Below are 18,581 nucleotides of genomic sequence, written 5' to 3'. Positions count from 1 at the left end.
TACCTCCTCTGCTGCTGCCGCCTTGGCCTCTTCTGCTGCTGCCACCTCGGCCTCTTCCTCCACCTCTGGAGGAACGTTGGCACCTGCCGCCCAGCAAACAGGGGATGTACTACCAACACCACCACCTCCGTCACCAAGCATCTCAACCATGTCACACGGCAGCGTTCAGCTCTCCATCTCACAAACATTTGAGAGAAAGCGTAAATTCCCACCTAGCCACCCTCGATCCCTGGCCCTGAATGCCAGCATTTCTAAACTACTGGCCTATGAAATGCTGTCATTCAGGCTGGTGGACACAGACAGCTTCAAACAGCTCATGTCGCTTGCTGTCCCACAGTATGTTGTTCCCAGCCGCCACTACTTCTCCAAGAGAGCCGTGCCTTCCCTGCACAACCAAGTATCCGATAAAATCAAGTGTGCACTGCGCAACGCCATCTGTGGCAAGGTCCACCTAACCACAGATACATGGACCAGTAAGCACGGCCAGGGACGCTATATCTCCCTAACTGCACACTGGGTAAATGTTTGGCAGTTTGGCGCATGTCCTTCCAGCACCGAGGATTGCAGGGCACTTCAGTTTGCTTACTGTTGCTTCCTCCTCCTACTCTGCTTCCTCATCCTCTACCAGCTCCTCATCCGGTCAGCGTAGCATCTTCACCACCAACTTCAGCACAGCCAGGGGTAAACGACAGCAGGCAGTTTTAAAACTTATCTGTTTGGGGGACAAACCCCACACCGCGCAGCAACAGTGGACGGGCCTTGAACAGACCGATGAGTGGTTTGTGCAGGTCAGCCTCAAGCCCGGCCTGGTGGTGTGCGATAATAGGCGAAATCTCGTTGCAGCTCTGGGACTAGCCGGTTTGACTCGCATCCCTTGCCTGGCGCATGTGCTGAATTTGGTGGTGCAGAAGTTCATTCACAACTACCCCGACATGTCAGAGCTGCTGCATAAAGTGCGGGCCGTCTGTTTGCGCTTCCGGCGTTCACATCCTGCCGCTGCTCGCCTGTCTGCGCTACAGTGTAACTTCGGCCTTCCCTCTCACCGCCTCATATGCGACGTACCCATTAGGTGGAACTCCACCTTGCACATGCTGGACAGACTGTGCGAGCAGCAGCAGGCCATAGTGGAGTTTCAGCTGCAGCACGCACGGGTCAGTCGCACTGCGGAACAGCACCACTTCACCACCAATGACTGGGCCTCCATGCGAGACCTGTGTGCCCTGTTGCGCTGTTTCGAGTACTCCACCAACATGGCCAGTGGCGATGACGCCATTATCAGCGTTACAATACCACTTCTATGTCTCCTTGAGAAAACACTTAGGGCGATAATGGAAGAGGAGGTGGCCCAGGAGGAGGAGGAGGAAGAGGGGTCATTTTTAGCACTTTCAGGCCAGTCTCTTCGAAGTGACTCAGAGGGAGGTTTTTTGCAACAGAAGAGGCCAGGTACAAATGTGGCCAGCCAGGGCCCACTACTGGAGGACGAGGAGGACGAGGATGAGGAGGATGAGGATGAAGCAGGTTCACAGCGGGGTGGCACCCAACGCAGCTCGGGCCCATCACTGGTGCGTGGCTGGGGGAAAACGCAGGGCGATGACGATATGCCTCCCGCAGAGGACAGCTTGTCCTTACCTCTGGGCAGCCTGGCGACATTTTTGCGACTTTTTTGCGACTTTTTAAATTGTCCCAATAGTAAATCTGTCTAGAGATTCATTTACATAAGAAAACACGCCCACTTTCAGAAAACAGGCGAGCATAGTGCAGAGCTGAAAAAAGTCGCAAATTTTTGCGCAGTTTAAGCGATTGCGCAAAAATTTGCGACTTTTTCACTCCATTATTCTGACTTGAGCTAATGATAAATCTGGCCCAATGTGCCCACCTTACTTCCTGCACTGGAGCGTCATAGGAAGATGCGCGAGTGCAAGCGCACATTGGCTACGCGCTACTGAGAGCATTCCCAAATGTCACAGGGGAACAAGTGGAAGCCCAAGGCGAAGGCAGAGGAGGAGCATGAGGTCGCCAACGCAGCTGTGTCACGGCCAGCATCTCTGAGGGCAGGGTTAGCATGGCAGAGATGTGCCACAGCTAACTGCACCACCACCTGATACGGAACGTGTTAGCAGGAGGCAACATTTCACTAACATGGTGGAACAGTACGTGTGCACACCCCTCCACGTACTGACTGATGGTTCGGCCCCATTCAACTTCTGGGTCTCCAAATTGTCCACGTGGCCAGAGCTAGCCTTTTATGCCTTGGAGGTGCTGGCCTGCCCGGCGGCCAGCGTTTTGTCTGAACGTGTATTCAACACGTCAGGGGGCGTCATTACAGACAAACGCAGCCGCCTGTCTACAGCCATTGTGGACAAGCTGACGTTCATAAAAATAAACCAGGCATGGATCCCACAGGACTAGAGTTGAGCGAACACCTGGATGTTCGGGTTCGAGAAGTTCGGCCGAACATCCCGGAAATGTTCGGGTTCGGGATCCGAACCCGATCCGAACTTCGTCCCGAACCCGAACCCCATTGAAGTCAATGGGGACCCGAACTTTTCGGCACTAAAACGGCTGTAAAACAGCCCAGGAAAGGGCTAGAGGGCTGCAAAAGGCAGCAACATGTAGGTAAATCCCCTGCAAACAAATGTGGATAGGGAAATTAATTAAAATAAAAATTAAATAAATAAAAATTAACCAAAATCAATTGGAGAGAGGTTCCATAGCAGAGAATCTGGCTTCCCGTCACCCACCACTGGAACAGTCCATTCTCAGATATTTAGGCCCCGGCACCCAGGCAGAGGAGAGAGGTCCCGTAACAGACAATCTGGCTTCATGTCAGCAGAGAATCAGTCTTCATGTCATAGCAGAGAATCAGGCTTCACGTCACCCACCACTGTAAGAGTCCATTTTCATAAATTTAGGCCCAGCACCCAGGCAGAGGAGAGAGGTCCCGTAACAGAGGATCTGGCTTCATGTCAGCAGAGAATCAGTCTGCATGTCATAGCAGAGAATCAGGCTTCACGTCAGCCACCACTGCAACAGTCCATTGTCATAAATTTAGGCCCAGCACCCAGGCAGAGGAGAGAGGTCCCGTAACAGAGGATCTGGCTTCATGTCAGCAGAGAATCAGTCTGCATGTCATAGCAGAGAATCAGGCTTCACGTCAGCCACCACTGCAACAGTCCATTGTCATAAATTTAGGCCCAGCACCCAGGCAGAGGAGAGAGGTCCCGTAACAGACAATCTGGCTTCATGTCAGCAGAGAATTAGTCTGCATGTCATAGCAGAGAATGAGGCTTCACGTCAGCCACCACTGCAACAGTCCATTGGCATATATTTAGGCCTAGCACACAGGCAGAGGAGAGAGGTCCCGTAACAGACAATCTGGCTTCATGTCAGCAGAGAATCAGTCTGCATGTCATAGCAGAGAATGAGGCTTCACGTCACCCACCACTGCAACAGTCCATTGGCATATATTTAGGCCTAGCACACAGGCAGAGCAGAGAGGTCCCGTAACAGACAATCTGGCTTCATGACAGCAGAGAATCAGTCTGCATGTCATAGCAGAGAATGAGGCTTCACGTCACCCACCACTGCAAAAGTCCATTGGCATATATTTAGGCCTAGCACACAGGCAGAGCAGAGAGGTCCCGTAACAGACAATCTGGCTTCATGTCAGCAGAGAATCAGTCTGCATGTCATAGCAGAGAATGAGGCTTCACGTCACCCACCACTGCAACAGTCCATTGGCATATATTTAGGCCTAGCACACAGGCAGAGCAGAGAGGTCCCGTAACAGACAATCTGGCTTCATGTCAGCAGAGAATCAGTCTGCATGTCATAGCAGAGAATGAGGCTTCACGTCACCCACCACTGCAACAGTCCATTGGCATATATTTAGGCCTAGCACACAGGCAGAGCAGAGAGGTCCCGTAACAGACAATCTGGCTTCATGACAGCAGAGAATCAGTCTGCATGTCATAGCAGAGAATGAGGCTTCACGTCACCCACCACTGCAACAGTCCATTGGCATATATTTAGGCCTAGCACACAGGCAGAGCAGAGAGGTCCCGTAACAGACAATCTGGCTTCATGTCAGCAGAGAATCAGTCTGCATGTCATAGCAGAGAATGAGGCTTCACGTCACCCACCACTGCAACAGTCCATTGGCATATATTTAGGCCTAGCACACAGGCAGAGCAGAGAGGTCCCGTAACAGACGATCTGGCTTCATGTCAGCAGAGAATCAGTCTGCATGTCATAGCAGAGAATGAGGCTTCACGTCACCCACCACTGCAACAGTCCATTGGCATATATTTAGGCCTAGCACACAGGCAGAGCAGAGAGGTCCCGTAACAGACAATCTGGCTTCATGTCAGCAGAGAATCAGTCTGCATGTCATAGCAGAGAATCAGGCTTCACGTCACCCACCACTGCAACAGTCCATTGGCATATATTTAGGTCTAGCACACAGGCAGAGCAGAGAGGTCCCGTAACAGACAATCTGGCTTCATGTCAGCAGAGAATCAGTCTGCATGTCATAGCAGAGAATGAGGCTTCACGTCACCCACCACTGCAACAGTCCATTGGCATATATTTAGGCCTAGCACACAGGCAGAGCAGAGAGGTCCCGTAACAGACGATCTGGCTTCATGTCAGCAGAGAATCAGTCTGCATGTCATAGCAGAGAATGAGGCTTCACGTCACCCACCACTGCAACAGTCCATTGGCATATATTTAGGCCTAGCACACAGGCAGAGCAGAGAGGTCCCGTAACAGACAATCTGGCTTCATGTCAGCAGAGAATCAGTCTGCATGTCATAGCAGAGAATCAGGCTTCACGTCAGCCACCACTGCAACAGTCCATTGTCATAAATTTAGGCCCAGCACCCAGGCAGAGGAGAGAGGTCCCGTAACAGACAATCTGGCTTCATGTCAGCAGAGAATTAGTCTGCATGTCATAGCAGAGAATCAGGCTTCATGTCAGCCACCACTGCAACAGTCCATTGGCATATATTTAGGCCTAGCACACAGGCAGAGGAGAGGTTCATTCAACTTTGGGTAGCCTCGCAATATAATGGTAAAATGAAAATAAAAATAGGATTGAATGAGGAAGTGCCCTGGAGTCCAATAATATATGGTTATGGGGAGGTAGTTAATGTCTAATCTGGACAAGGGACGGACAGGTCCTGTGGGATCCATGCCTGGTTCATTTTTATGAACGTCAGCTTGTCCACATTGGCTGTAGACAGGCGGCTGCGTTTGTCTGTAATGACGCCCCCTGCCGTGCTGAATACACGTTCAGACAAAACGCTGGCTGCCGGGCAGGCCAGCACCTCCAAGGCATAAAAGGCTAGCTCTGGCCACGTGGACAATTTAGAGACCCAGAAGTTGAATGGGGCCGAACCATCAGTCAGTACGTGGAGGGGTGTGCACACGTACTGTTCCACCATGTTAGTGAAATGTTGCCTCCTGCTAACACGTTGCGTATCAGGTGGTGGTGCAGTTAGCTGTGGCGTGTTGACAAAAGTTTTCCACATCTCTGCCATGCTAACCCTGCCCTCAGAGGAGCTGGCCGTGACACAGCTGCCTTGGCGACCTCTTGCTCCTCCTCTTGCCTTGGCCTTGGGCTTCCACTTGTTCCCCTGTGACATTTGGGAATGCTCTCAGTAGCGCATCTACCAACGTGCGCTTGTACTCGCGCATCTTCCTATCACGCTCCAGTGCAGGAAGTAAGGTGGGCACATTGTCTTTGTAGCGTGGATCCAGCAGGGTGGCAACCCAGTAGTCCGCACAGGTTAAAATGTGGGCAACTCTGCTGTCGTTGCGCAGGCACTGCAGCATGTAGTCGCTCATGTGTGCCAGGCTGCCCAGGGGTAAGGACAAGCTGTCCTCTGTGGGAGGCGTATCGTCATCGTCCTGCCTTTCCCCCCAGCCACGCACCAGTGATGGACCCGAGCTGCGTTGGGTGCCACCCCGCTGTGACCATGCTTCATCCTCATCCTCCTCCACCTCCTCCTCATCCTCGTCCTCCTCGTCCTCCAGTAGTGGGCCCTGGCTGGCCACATTTGTACCTGGCCTCTGCTGTTGCCAAAAACCTCCCTCTGAGTCACTTCGAAGAGACTGGCCTGAAAGTGCTAAAAATGACCCCTCTTCCTCCTCCTCCTCCTCCTCCTCCTGGGCCACCTCCTCTTCCATCATCGCCCTAAGTGTTTTCTCAAGGAGACATAGAAGTGGTATTGTAACGCTGATAACGGTGTCATCGCCACTGGCCATGTTGGTGGAGTACTCGAAACAGCGCAACAGGGCACACAGGTCTCGCATGGAGGCCCAGTCATTGGTGGTGAAGTGGTGCTGTTCTGTAGTGCGACTGACCCGTGCGTGCTGCAGCTGAAACTCCACTATGGCCTGCTGCTGCTCGCACAGTCTGTCCAGCATGTGCAAGGTGGAGTTCCACCTGGTGGGCACGTCGCATATGAGGCGGTGAGCGGGAAGGCCGAAGTTACGCTGTAGCGCAGACAGGCGAGCAGCAGCAGGATGTGAACGCCGGAAGCGCGAACAGACGGCCCGCACTTTATGCAGCAGCTCTGACATGTCGGGGTAGTTGTGAATGAACTTCTGCACCACCAAATTCAGCACATGCGCCAAGCAAGGGATGTGCGTCAAATTGGCTAGTCCCAGAGCTGCAACGAGATTTCGCCCATTATCACACACCACCAGGCCGGGCTTGAGGCTCACCGGCAGCAACCACTCGTCGGTCTGTTGTTCAATACCCCGCCACAACTCCTGTGCGGTGTGGGGCCTGTCCCCCAAACATATGAGTTTCAGAATGGCCTGCTGACGTTTACCCCGGGCTGTGCTGAAGTTGGTGGTGAAGGTGTGTGGCTGACTGGATGAGCAGGTGGAAGAAGAGGAGGAGGAAGCCGAGAAGGAGGAGGTGGCAACAGGAGGCAAAGAATGTTGCCCTGCGATCCTTGGCGGCGGAAGGACGTGCGCCAAACAGCTCTCCGCCTGGGGCCCAGCTGCCACTACATTTACCCAGTGTGCAGTTAGGGAGATATAGCGTCCCTGGCCGTGCTTACTGGTCCACGTATCTGTGGTTAGGTGGACCTTGCTACAGATGGCGTTGCGCAGTGCACACTTGATTTTATCGGATACTTGGTTGTGCAGGGAAGGCACGGCTCTCTTGGAGAAGTAGTGCCGGCTGGGAACAACATACTGTGGGACAGCAAGCGACATGAGCTGTTTGAAGCTGTCTGTGTCCACCAGCCTAAATGACAGCATTTCATAGGCCAGTAGTTTAGAAATGCTGGCATTCAGGGCCAGGGATCGAGGGTGGCTAGGTGGGAATTTACGCTTTCTATCAAATGTTTGTGAGATGGAGAGCTGAACGCTGGCGTGTGACATGGTTGAGACGCTTGGTGACGGAGGTGGTGGTGGTGGTGTTGGTGGTACATCCCCTGTTTGCTGGGCGGCAGGTGCCAACGTTCCTCCAGAGGCGGAGGAAGAGGCCGAGGCGGCAGCAGCAGAATAGGCCGAGGCGGCAGCAGCAGAAGAGGTAGCAGGGGGAGCCTGAGTGACTTCCTTGGTTTTAAGGTGTTTACTCCACTGCAGTTCATGCTTTGCATGCAGGTGCCTGGTCATGCAGGTTGTGCTCAGGTTCAGAACGTTAATGCCTCGCTTCAGGCTCTGATGGCACAGCGTGCAAACCACTCGGGTCTTGTCGTCAGCACATTGTTTGAAGAAGTGCCATGCCAGGGAACTCCTTGAAGCTGCCTTTGGGGTGCTCGGTCCCAGATGGCGGCGGTCAGTAGCAGGCGGAGTCTCTTGGCGGCGGGTGTTCTGCTTTTGCCCACTGCTCCCTCTTTTGCTACGCTGTTGGCTCGGTCTCACCACTGCCTCTTCCTCCGAACTGTGAAAGTCAGTGGCACGACCTTCATTCCATGTGGGGTCTAGGACCTCATCGTCCCCTGCATCGTCTTCCACCCAGTCTTGATCCCTGACCTCCTGTTCAGTCTGCACACTGCAGAAAGACGCAGCAGTTGGCACCTGTGTTTCGTCATCATCAGAGACATGCTGAGGTGGTATTCCCATGTCCTCATCATCAGGAAACATAAGTGGTTGTGCGTCAGTGCATTCTATGTCTTTCACCGCTGGGGAAGGGCTAGGTGGATGCCCTTGGGAAACCCTGCCAGCGGAGTCTTCAAACAGCATAAGAGACTGCTGCATAACTTGAGGCTGAGACAGTTTCCCTGGTATGCATGGGGGTGATGTGACAGACTGATGGGGTTGGTTTTCAGGCGCCATCTGTGCGCTTTCTGCAGAAGACTGGGTGGGAGATAATGTGAACGTGCTGGATCCACTGTCGGCCACCCAATTGACTAATGCCTGTACCTGCTCAGGCCTTACCATCCTTAGAACGGCATTGGGCCCCACCATATATCGCTGTAAATTCTGGCGGCTACTGGGACCTGAGGTAGTTGGTACACTAGGACGTGTGGATGTGGCAGAACGGCCACGTCCTCTCCCAGCACCAGAGGGTCCACTAACACCACCACGACCATGTCCACGTCCGCGTCCCTTACTAGATGTTTTTCTCATTGTTATGGTTCACCACAACAACAAATATATTATTTGGCCCAATGTATTGTATTCAAATTCAGCGGGATATAAATTTGAGGCCTAGTATTTAGGCGCTGGGTGAAAGGTATGGATTTAGTGACAGAATTAGACTTGGAAATGCACAGAAGCGTGTGTGTGTGAAGTTATTCTGAATGACCCAATGTGCACCTTGAATATTATATACCCTTTTAGGGATAGATTTCAAATAGCTCTGATATAGCAGAAACCACTAAATTATGAAATTGTTAAATTGGGAATTGTATTTAAACCCAGAACAAAAAATGTGCTTTGACGGACACTAAATAACTTTCCCAGCCACAACAGGACAGCGTTAACGAGAGATTTAGCAGGATATAAATTTGAGGCCTAGTATTTAGGCGCTGGGTGACAGGTATGGGTTTAGTGACAGAATTAGACTTAGAAATACACAGTAGCGGGTGTGTGTGAAGTTATTCTGAATGACCCAATGTGCACCTTGAATATTATATACCCTTTTAGGGATAGATTTCAAATAGCTCTGATATAGCAGAAACCACTAAATTATGAAATTGCTAAATTGGGAATTGTATTTCAACCCAGAACAAAAAATGTGCTTTGACGGACACTAAATAACTTTCCCAGCCACAACAGGACAGCGTTAACGAGAGATTTAGCAGAATATAAATTTGAGGCCTAGTATTTAGGCGCTGGGTGACAGGTATGGGTTTAGTGACAGAATTAGACTTGGAAATACACAGTAGCGGGTGTGTGTGAAGTTATTCTGAATGACCCAATGTGCACCTTGAATATTATATACCCTTTTAGGGATAGATTTCAAATAGCTCTGATATAGCAGAAACCACTAAATTATGAAATTGCTAAATTGGGAATTGTATTTCAACCCAGAACAAAAAATGTGCTTTGACGGACACTAAATAACTTTCCCAGCCACAACAGGACAGCGTTAACGAGAGATTTAGCAGGATATAAATTTGAGGCCTAGTATTTAGGCGCTGGGTGACAGGTATGGGTTTAGTGACAGAATTAGACTTGGAAATACACAGTAGCGGGTGTGTGTGAAGTTATTCTGAATGACCCAATGTGCACCTTGAATATTATATACCCTTTTAGGGATAGATTTCAAATAGCTCTGATATAGCAGAAACCACTAAATTATGAAATTGCTAAATTGGGAATTGTATTTCAACCCAGAACAAAAAATGTGCTTTGACAGACACTAAATAACTTTCCCAGCCACAACAGGACAGCGGTAACGAGAGATTTAGCGGGATATAAATTTGAGGCCTAGTATTTAGGCGCTGGGTGACCGGTATGGATTTAGTGACAGAATTAGACTGGGATATGGCCAAAAAATAACCACACTATTGCTGGTTAAATGCACTTGGTGACGGGCGCAGCTTGCCCCTGATTTAGTATATGGCCAAAAAATGAACAGACTATTGCTGGTTAAATGCACTTGGTGTCACAGCTTGACGCACCACACTACTGAGGGTTAAATGCACTTGGTGACGGGCGCAGCTTGCCCCTGATGTAGTATATGGCCAAAAAATGAACAGACTATTGCTGGTTAAATGCACTTGGTGTGACAGCTTCACCCTGATGTAGGCTTTAGCCAAAAAACAACCACACCATTGAGGGTTAAATGCACTTGGTGACAGGCGCAGCTTGCCCCTGATTTAGTATATGGCCAAAAAAATGAACAGACTATTGCTGGTTAAATGCACTTGGTGTGACAGCTTCACCCTGATGTAGGCTTTAGCCAAAAAACAACCACACCATTGAGGGTTAAATGCACTTGGTCGCAGCTTGGATGCACTTGGTCGCAGCACCGCACAAGACACAAAATGGCCGCCGATCACCCCAGAAAAAAGTGACTGACAAACGGTCTGGGCAGCCTAAAAACAGTGAGTGAGCATTTGAATTTCAGCAGCTCAATGATGCACAGCTGCAGATCGATCGATTAATCAAGTGAAGTCCTTTGGAGGAGTTAATCTGCCTAATCTCGCCCTACTGTCGCATCCGCAACCTCTCCCTACGCTAATCAGAGCAGAGTGACGGGCGGCGCTATGTGACTCCAGCTTAAATAGAGGCTGGGTCACATGGTGCTCTGGCCAATCACAGCCATGCCAATAGTAGGCATGGCTGTGACGGCCTCTTGGGGCAAGTAGTATGACGCTTGTTGATTGGCTGCTTTGCAGCCTTTCAAAAAGCGCCAAGAAAGCGTCACAAAAGCGCCAAGAAAGCGACGAACACCGAACCCGAACCCGGACTTTTACGAAAATGTCCGGGTTCGGGTCCGTGTCACGGACACCCCAAAATTCGGTACGAACCCGAACTATACAGTTCGAGTTCGCTCATCCCTACACAGGACCTGTCCATCCCTTTTGCAGATTAGACATTAACTACCTCCCCTTAACCATATATTATTGTACTCCAGGGCACTTCCTCATTCAATCCTATTTTTATTTTCATTTTACCATTATATTGCGGGGCAACCCAAAGTTTAATGAACCTCTCCTCTGTCTGGGTGCCGGGGCCTACAAATATCTGACAGTGGCCTGTTCCAGTGTTGGGTGACGTGAAGCATGATTCTCTGCTATGACATGAAGCATGAATCTCTGCTATGGGACCTCTCTCCTCTGTCTGGGTGCCGGCACCAAAATATCTGACAATGGCCTGTTCCAGCTTTGGGTGACGTGAAGCATGATTCTCTGCTATGATTCTCTGGTAGCCTCCATTACATTGTCTGATATGGGTGTGGCTTACAGTCTGGCTTTGTTCACATTGCACTAGTTGTCCTGCTAGGCGGTTGTGTGGAAGCTTGGCTGTGAGCTGGATTACATCACCTTCAGACCTTGTTCACACCATAGGTAGCGTAGTGGTAGGACCCCTTGCCATGCTGAGAACCGTGACGTGGTGCTTGGGGCTCCGATATCTTCCTGACAGGAATATATTGGCAAAAGTCTCAGCTTTTAATATCTGCATTTATGACTAGCCAGTATAGTCAGTGGCATATCCGTGTGGTGCATTTTTTCTGTGATTTATGATTATATTTTCATCCGCACAATGCTCCGTTTTGTGTAGGATGCCTTTGTGGTGCATGTGGACCGCGCCGACATCCTCCACCGTATGCAAAATATTTTTTGCTGGGGATAGTCGTTTGCTGCGGTCCACATGCGGTGGGGCTGCTCCCCCAATGAAAAACACGCTACAGTGTTAGGGGTTGAGCAGCTCCCCCAGATTTGCCACTATATTTCTGTGTTTTTGTCTTGTTTTACATGTAGTGTATGTGCCTTCACCTGGCATTCGAACACTCTTTGCACCTGGTAGCCTCCATTACATGGTCTGATATGGGTGTGGCTTACAGTCTGGCTTTGTTCACATTGCACTAGTTGTCCTGCTAGGCGGTTGTGTGGAAGCTTGGCTGTGAGCTGGATTACATCACCTTCAGACCTTGTTCACACCATAGGTAGCGTAGTGGTAGGACCCCTTGCCATGCTGAGAACCGTGACGTGGTGCTTGGGGCTCCGATATCTTCCTGACAGGAATATATTGGCAAAAGTCTCAGCTTTTAATATCTGCATTTATGACTAGAGTTGAGCGAACACCTGGATGTTCGGGTTCGAGAAGTTCGGCCGAACATCCCGGAAATGTTCGGGTTCGGGATCCGAACCCGATCCGAACTTCGTCCCGAACCCGAACCCCATTGAAGTCAATGGGGACCCAAACTTTTCGGCACTAAAAAGGCTGTAAAACAGCCCAGGAAAGAGCTAGAGGGCTGCAAAAGGCAGCAACATGTAGGTAAATCCCCTGCAAACAAATGTGGATAGGGAAATGAATTAAAATAAAAATTAAATAAATAAAAATTAACCAAAATCAATTGGAGAGAGGTTCCATAGCAGAGAATCTGGCTTCCCGTCACCCACCACTGGAACAGTCCATTCTCAGATATTTAGGCCCCGGCACCCAGGCAGAGGAGAGAGGTCCCGTAACAGACAATCTGGCTTCATGTCAGCAGAGAATCAGTCTTCATGTCATAGCAGAGAATCAGGCTTCACGTCAGCCACCACTGCAACAGTCCATTGGCATATATTTAGGCCCAGCACCCAGGCAGAGGAGGGAGGTCCCGTAACAGAGAATCTGTCTTCATGTCAGCAGAGAATTAGTCTGCATGTCATAGCAGAGAATGAGGCTTCACGTCAGCCACCACTGCAACAGTCCATTGGCATATATTTAGGCCCAGCACACACACAGGCAGAGGAGAGAGGTCCCGTAACAGAGAATCTGGCTTCATGTCAGCAGAGAATCAGTCTGCATGTCATAGCAGAGAATGAGGCTTCACGTCAGCCACCACTGCAACAGTCCATTGGCATATATTTAGGCCCAGCACACACACAGGCAGAGGAGAGAGGTCCCGTAACAGAGGATCTGGCTTCATGTCAGCAGAGAATCAGTCTGCATGTCATAGCAGAGAATCAGGCTTCACGTCAGCCACCACTGCAACAGTCCATTGTCATAAATTTAGGCCCAGCACCCAGGCAGAGGAGAGAGGTCCCGTAACAGACAATCTGGCTTCATGTCAGCAGAGAATTAGTCTGCATGTCATAGCAGAGAATGAGGCTTCACGTCAGCCACCACTGCAACAGTCCATTGGCATATATTTAGGCCTAGCACACAGGCAGAGGAGAGAGGTCCCGTAACAGACAATCTGGCTTCATGTCAGCAGAGAATCAGTCTGCATGTCATAGCAGAGAATGAGGCTTCACGTCACCCACCACTGCAACAGTCCATTGGCATATATTTAGACCTAGCACACAGGCAGAGCAGAGAGGTCCCGTAACAGACAATCTGGCTTCATGACAGCAGAGAATCAGTCTGCATGTCATAGCAGAGAATGAGGCTTCACGTCACCCACCACTGCAACAGTCCATTGGCATATATTTAGGCCTAGCACACAGGCAGAGCAGAGAGGTCCCGTAACAGACTATCTGGCTTCATGTCAGCAGAGAATCAGTCTGCATGTCATAGCAGAGAATGAGGCTTCACGTCAGCCACCACTGCAACAGTCCATTGGCATATATTTAGGCCCAGCACCCAGGCAGAGGAGGGAGGTCCCGTAACAGAGAATCTGTCTTCATGTCAGCAGAGAATTAGTCTGCATGTCATAGCAGAGAATGAGGCTTCACGTCAGCCACCACTGCAACAGTCCATTGGCATATATTTAGGCCTAGCACACAGGCAGAGCAGAGAGGTCCCGTAACAGACAATCTGGCTTCATGACAGCAGAGAATCAGTCTGCATGTCATAGCAGAGAATGAGGCTTCACGTCACCCACCATGTCCGACCATGTCCACGACCATGTCCACGTCCGCGTCCCTTACTAGATGTTTTTCTCATTGTTATGGTTCACCACAACAACAAATATATTATTTGGCCCAATGTATTGTATTCAAATTCAGCGGGATATAAATTTGAGGCCTAGTATTTAGGCGCTGGGTGACCGGTATGGATTTAGTGACAGAATTAGACTTGGAAATGCACAGAAGCGTGTGTGTGTGAAGTTATTCTGAATGACCCAATGTGCACCTTGAATATTATATACCCTTTTAGGGATAGATTTCAAATAGCTCTGATATAGCAGAAACCACTAAATTATGAAATTGCTAAATTGGGAATTGTATTTCAACCCAGAACAAGAAATGTGCTTGAACGGACACTAAATAACTCGCCCAGCTACAGCACTAAGGACAGATTTAGCGGGATATAAATTTGAGGCCTAGTATTTAGGCGCTGGGTGACCGGTATGGATTTAGTGACAGAATTAGACTGGGATATGGCCAAAAAATAAACAGACTATTGCTGGTTAAATGCACTTGGTGTGACAGCTTCACCCTGATGTAGGCTTTAGCCAAAAAACAACCACACCATTGAGGGTTAAATGCACTTGGTGACAGGCGCAGCTTGCCCCTGATTTAGTATATGGCCAAAAAATGAACAGACTATTGCTGGTTAAATGCACTTGGTGTGACAGCTTCACCCTGATGTAGGCTTTAGCCAAAAAACAACCACACCATTGAGGGTTAAATGCACTTGGTGACAGGCGCAGCTTGCCCCTGATTTTGTATATGGCCAAAAAATGAACAGACTATTGCTGGTTAAATGCACTTGGTGTGACAGCTTCACCCTGATGTAGGCTTTAGCCAAAAAACAACCACACCATTGAGGGTTAAATGCACTTGGTCGCAGCTTGTGCTGGCGCACCACAAGACACAAAATGGCCGCCGATCACCCCAGAAAAATGTGACTGACAAACGGTCTGTGCAGCCTAAAAACAGTGAGCAATTGAGGATCAGCAGCTCAATGATCCACAGCTGCAGATCGATCAGTTAATCAAGTCCTTTGGAGGAGTTAATCTGCCTAATCTCGCCCTACTGTCGCAGCCGCAACCTCTCCCTACGCTAATCAGAGCAGAGTGACGGGCGGCGCTATGTGACTCCAGCTTAAATAGAGGCTGGGTCACATGGTGCTCTGGCCAATCACAGCCATGCCAATAGTAGGCATGGCTGTGATGGCCTCTTGGGGCAAGTAGTATGACGCTTGTTGATTGGCTGCTTTGCAGCCTTTCAAAAAGCGCCAAGAAAGCGTCACAAAAGCGCGAAGAAAGCGACGAACACCGAACCCGAACCCGGACTTTTACGAAAATGTCCGGGTTCGGGTCCGTGTCACGGACACCCCAAAATTCGGTACGAACCCGAACTATACAGTTCGAGTTCGCTCATCCCTATTTATGACTAGCCAGTATAGTCAGTGGCATATCCGTGTGGTGCATTTTTTCTGTGATTTATGATTATATTTTCATCCGCACAATGCTCCGTTTTGTGTAGGATGCCTTTGTGGTGCATGTGGACCGCGCCGACATCCTCCACCGTATGCAAAATATTTTTTGCTGGGGATAGTCGTTTGCTGCGGTCCACATGCGGTGGGGCTGCTCCCCCAATGAAAAACACGCTACAGTGTTAGGGGTTGAGCAGCTCCCCCAGATTTGACACTATATTTCTGTGTTTTTGTCTTGTTTTACATGTAGTGTATGTGCCTTCACCTGGCATTCAAACACTCTTTGCACCTGGTAGCCTCCATTACATGGTCTGATATGGGTGTGGCTTACAGTCTGGCTTTGTTCACATTGCACTAGTTGTCCTGCTAGGCGGTTGTGTGGAAGCTTGGCTGTGAGCTGGATTACATCACCTTCAGACCTTGTTCACACCATAGGTAGCGTAGTGGTAGGACCCCTTGCCATGCTGAGAACCGTGACGTGGTGCTTGGGGCTCCGATATCTTCCTGACAGGAATATATTGGCAAAAGTCTCAGCTTTTAATATCTGCATTTATGACTAGCCAGTATAGTCAGTGGCATATCCGTGTGGTGCATTTTTTCTGTGATTTATGATTATATTTTCATCCGCACAATGCTCCGTTTTGTGTAGGATGCCTTTGTGGTGCATGTGGACCGTGCCGACATCCTCCACCGTATGCAAAATATTTTTTGCTGGGGATAGTCGTTTGCTGCGGTCCACATGCGGTGGGGCTGCTCCCCCAATGAAAAACACGCTACAGTGTTAGGGGTTGAGCAGCTCCCCCAGATTTGCCACTATATTTCTGTGTTTTTGTCTTGTTTTACATGTAGTGTATGTGCCTTCACCTGGCATTCAAACACTCTTTGCACCTGGTAGCCTCCATTACATGGTCTGATATGGGTGTGGCTTAAAGTCTGGCTTTGTTCACATTGCACTAGTTGTCCTGCTAGGCGGTTGTGTGGAAGCTTGGCTGTGAGCTGGATTACATCACCTTCAGACCTTGTTCACACCATAGGTAGCGTAGTGGTAGGACCCCTTGCCATGCTGAGAACCGTGACGTGGTGCTTGGGGCTCCGATATCTTCCTGACAGGAATATATTGGCAAAAGTCTCAGCTTTTAATATCTGCATTTATGACTAGCCAGTATAGTCAGTGGCATATCCATGTGGTGCATTTTTTCTGTGATTTATGATTCTCTGCTATGATATGAAGCCTGAATCTCTGCTATGGGACCTCTCTCCTCTGTCTGGGTGCCGGGGCCTAAATATCTGACAATGGACTGTTCCAGTTTTGGGTGATGTGAAGCCTGATTCTCTGCTATGACATGAAGACTGATTCTCTGCTATGGGACCTCTCTCCTCTGTCTGGGTGCCGGGCCTAAATATCTGACAATGGACTGTTCCAGTTTTGGGTGATGTGAAGCATGATTCTCTGCTATGACATGAAGCCTGAATCTCTGCTATGGGACCTCTCTCCTCTGTCTGGGTGCCAGGGCCAAAATATCTGACAATGGACTGTTCCAGTTTTGGGTGACGTGAAGCATGATTCTCTGCTATGACATGAAGCCTGAATCTCTGCTATGGGACCTCTCTCCTCTGTCTGGGTGCCGGGGCCAAAATATCTGACAATGGACTGTTCCAGTTTTGGGTGACGTGAAGCCTGATTCTCTGCTATGACATGAAGCCTGAATCTCTGCTATGGGACCTCTCTCCTCTGTCTGTGTGCCGGGGCCTAAATATCTGACAATGGACTGTTCCAGTTTTGGCTGATGTGAAGCCTGATTCTCTGCTATGACATGAAGCCTGATTCTCTGCTATGACATGAAGCCTGAATCTCTGCTATGGGACCTCTGTCCTCTGTCTGGGTGCTGGGGCCTAAACATCTGACAATGGACTGTTCCAGTTTTGGCTGACATGAAGCCTGATTCTCTGCTATGACATGAAGCTTGATTCTCTGCTATGACATGAAGCCTGATTCTCTGCTGACATGAAGCTTGAATCTCTGCTATTGGACCTTTCTCCTCTGTCTGGGTGCCGGGGCCTAAATATCTGACAATGGCCTGTTCCAGTGGTGGGTGACGTGAAGCCTGATTTTCCGCTATGACATGAAGCATGATTCTCTGCTATGACATGAAGCCTGATTCTCTGCTATGGGACCTTTCTCCTCTGTCTGGGTGCCGGGGCCTAAATATCTGACAATGGACTGTTCCAGTTTTGGGTGATGTGAAACCTGATTCTCTGCTATGACATGAAGCCTGAATCTCTGCTATGGGACCTCTCTCCTCTGTCTCGGTGCCGGGGCCTAAAAATATCTGACAGTGGCCTGTTCCAGTGTTGGGTGACATGAAGCCTGAATCTCTGCTATGGGACCTCTCTCCAGTTGATATTGGTAAATTTTTATTTATTTTATTTTAATTTGAATTCATTTCCCTATCCACATTTGTTTGCAGGGTATTTAAGTACATTTTGCTGCCTTTTGCAGCCCTCTAGCCCTTTCCTGGGCTGTTTTACAGACTTTTTAGTCCCGAAAAGTTCAGGTCCCCATTGACTTCAATGGGGTTCGGGTTCGGGACAAAGTTCGGGTCGTGTTCGGATCCCGAACCCGAACATTTCCGGGAAGTTCGGCCGAACTTCTCGAACCCGAACATCCAGGTGTTCGCTCAACTCTAATTAAAATAAAATAAAAAACAAAAATCCAGTGTTGGCTACCACCTCCTCCTCCACCGCCGCTTCCACCTACACCGCCACATTCATCGGCTCCTTAACCTCCTACTCCATATGGACCTCGTCCTCCTAGATCAAGATTATTATTTTTCATTTTTGCATATTTTATGTTATTTGAAGTCATTTCCCTATTCACAATTGTTTGCAGAGCACTTGCCATGCTCTTAACCGCATTGTTGCTGCCTTTTTCAGCCTTCTAGCTCTTTCCATGACTATTTTAGAGCTATCCAAAGTTTGGGTCCCCATTGACTTCAATGGGGTTCAGCTTCGCGGTCAAGTTCCGGTCCAAAACTTGAACATTTTTGTGAAGTTCAGCCGAACCCGGCGAACCCGAACATCCAGGTGTCCCCTCCACTCTAGTTCCAGCCCTTCGGTTCATTAAAGACCACAAT

The sequence above is a fragment of the Bufo gargarizans genome, chromosome 3 (genome assembly GCF_014858855.1).
Source record: "Bufo gargarizans isolate SCDJY-AF-19 chromosome 3, ASM1485885v1, whole genome shotgun sequence".
In the NCBI taxonomy this organism is placed as follows: domain Eukaryota; kingdom Metazoa; phylum Chordata; class Amphibia; order Anura; family Bufonidae; genus Bufo; species Bufo gargarizans.
This window is presented reverse-complemented; position numbering follows the sequence as displayed.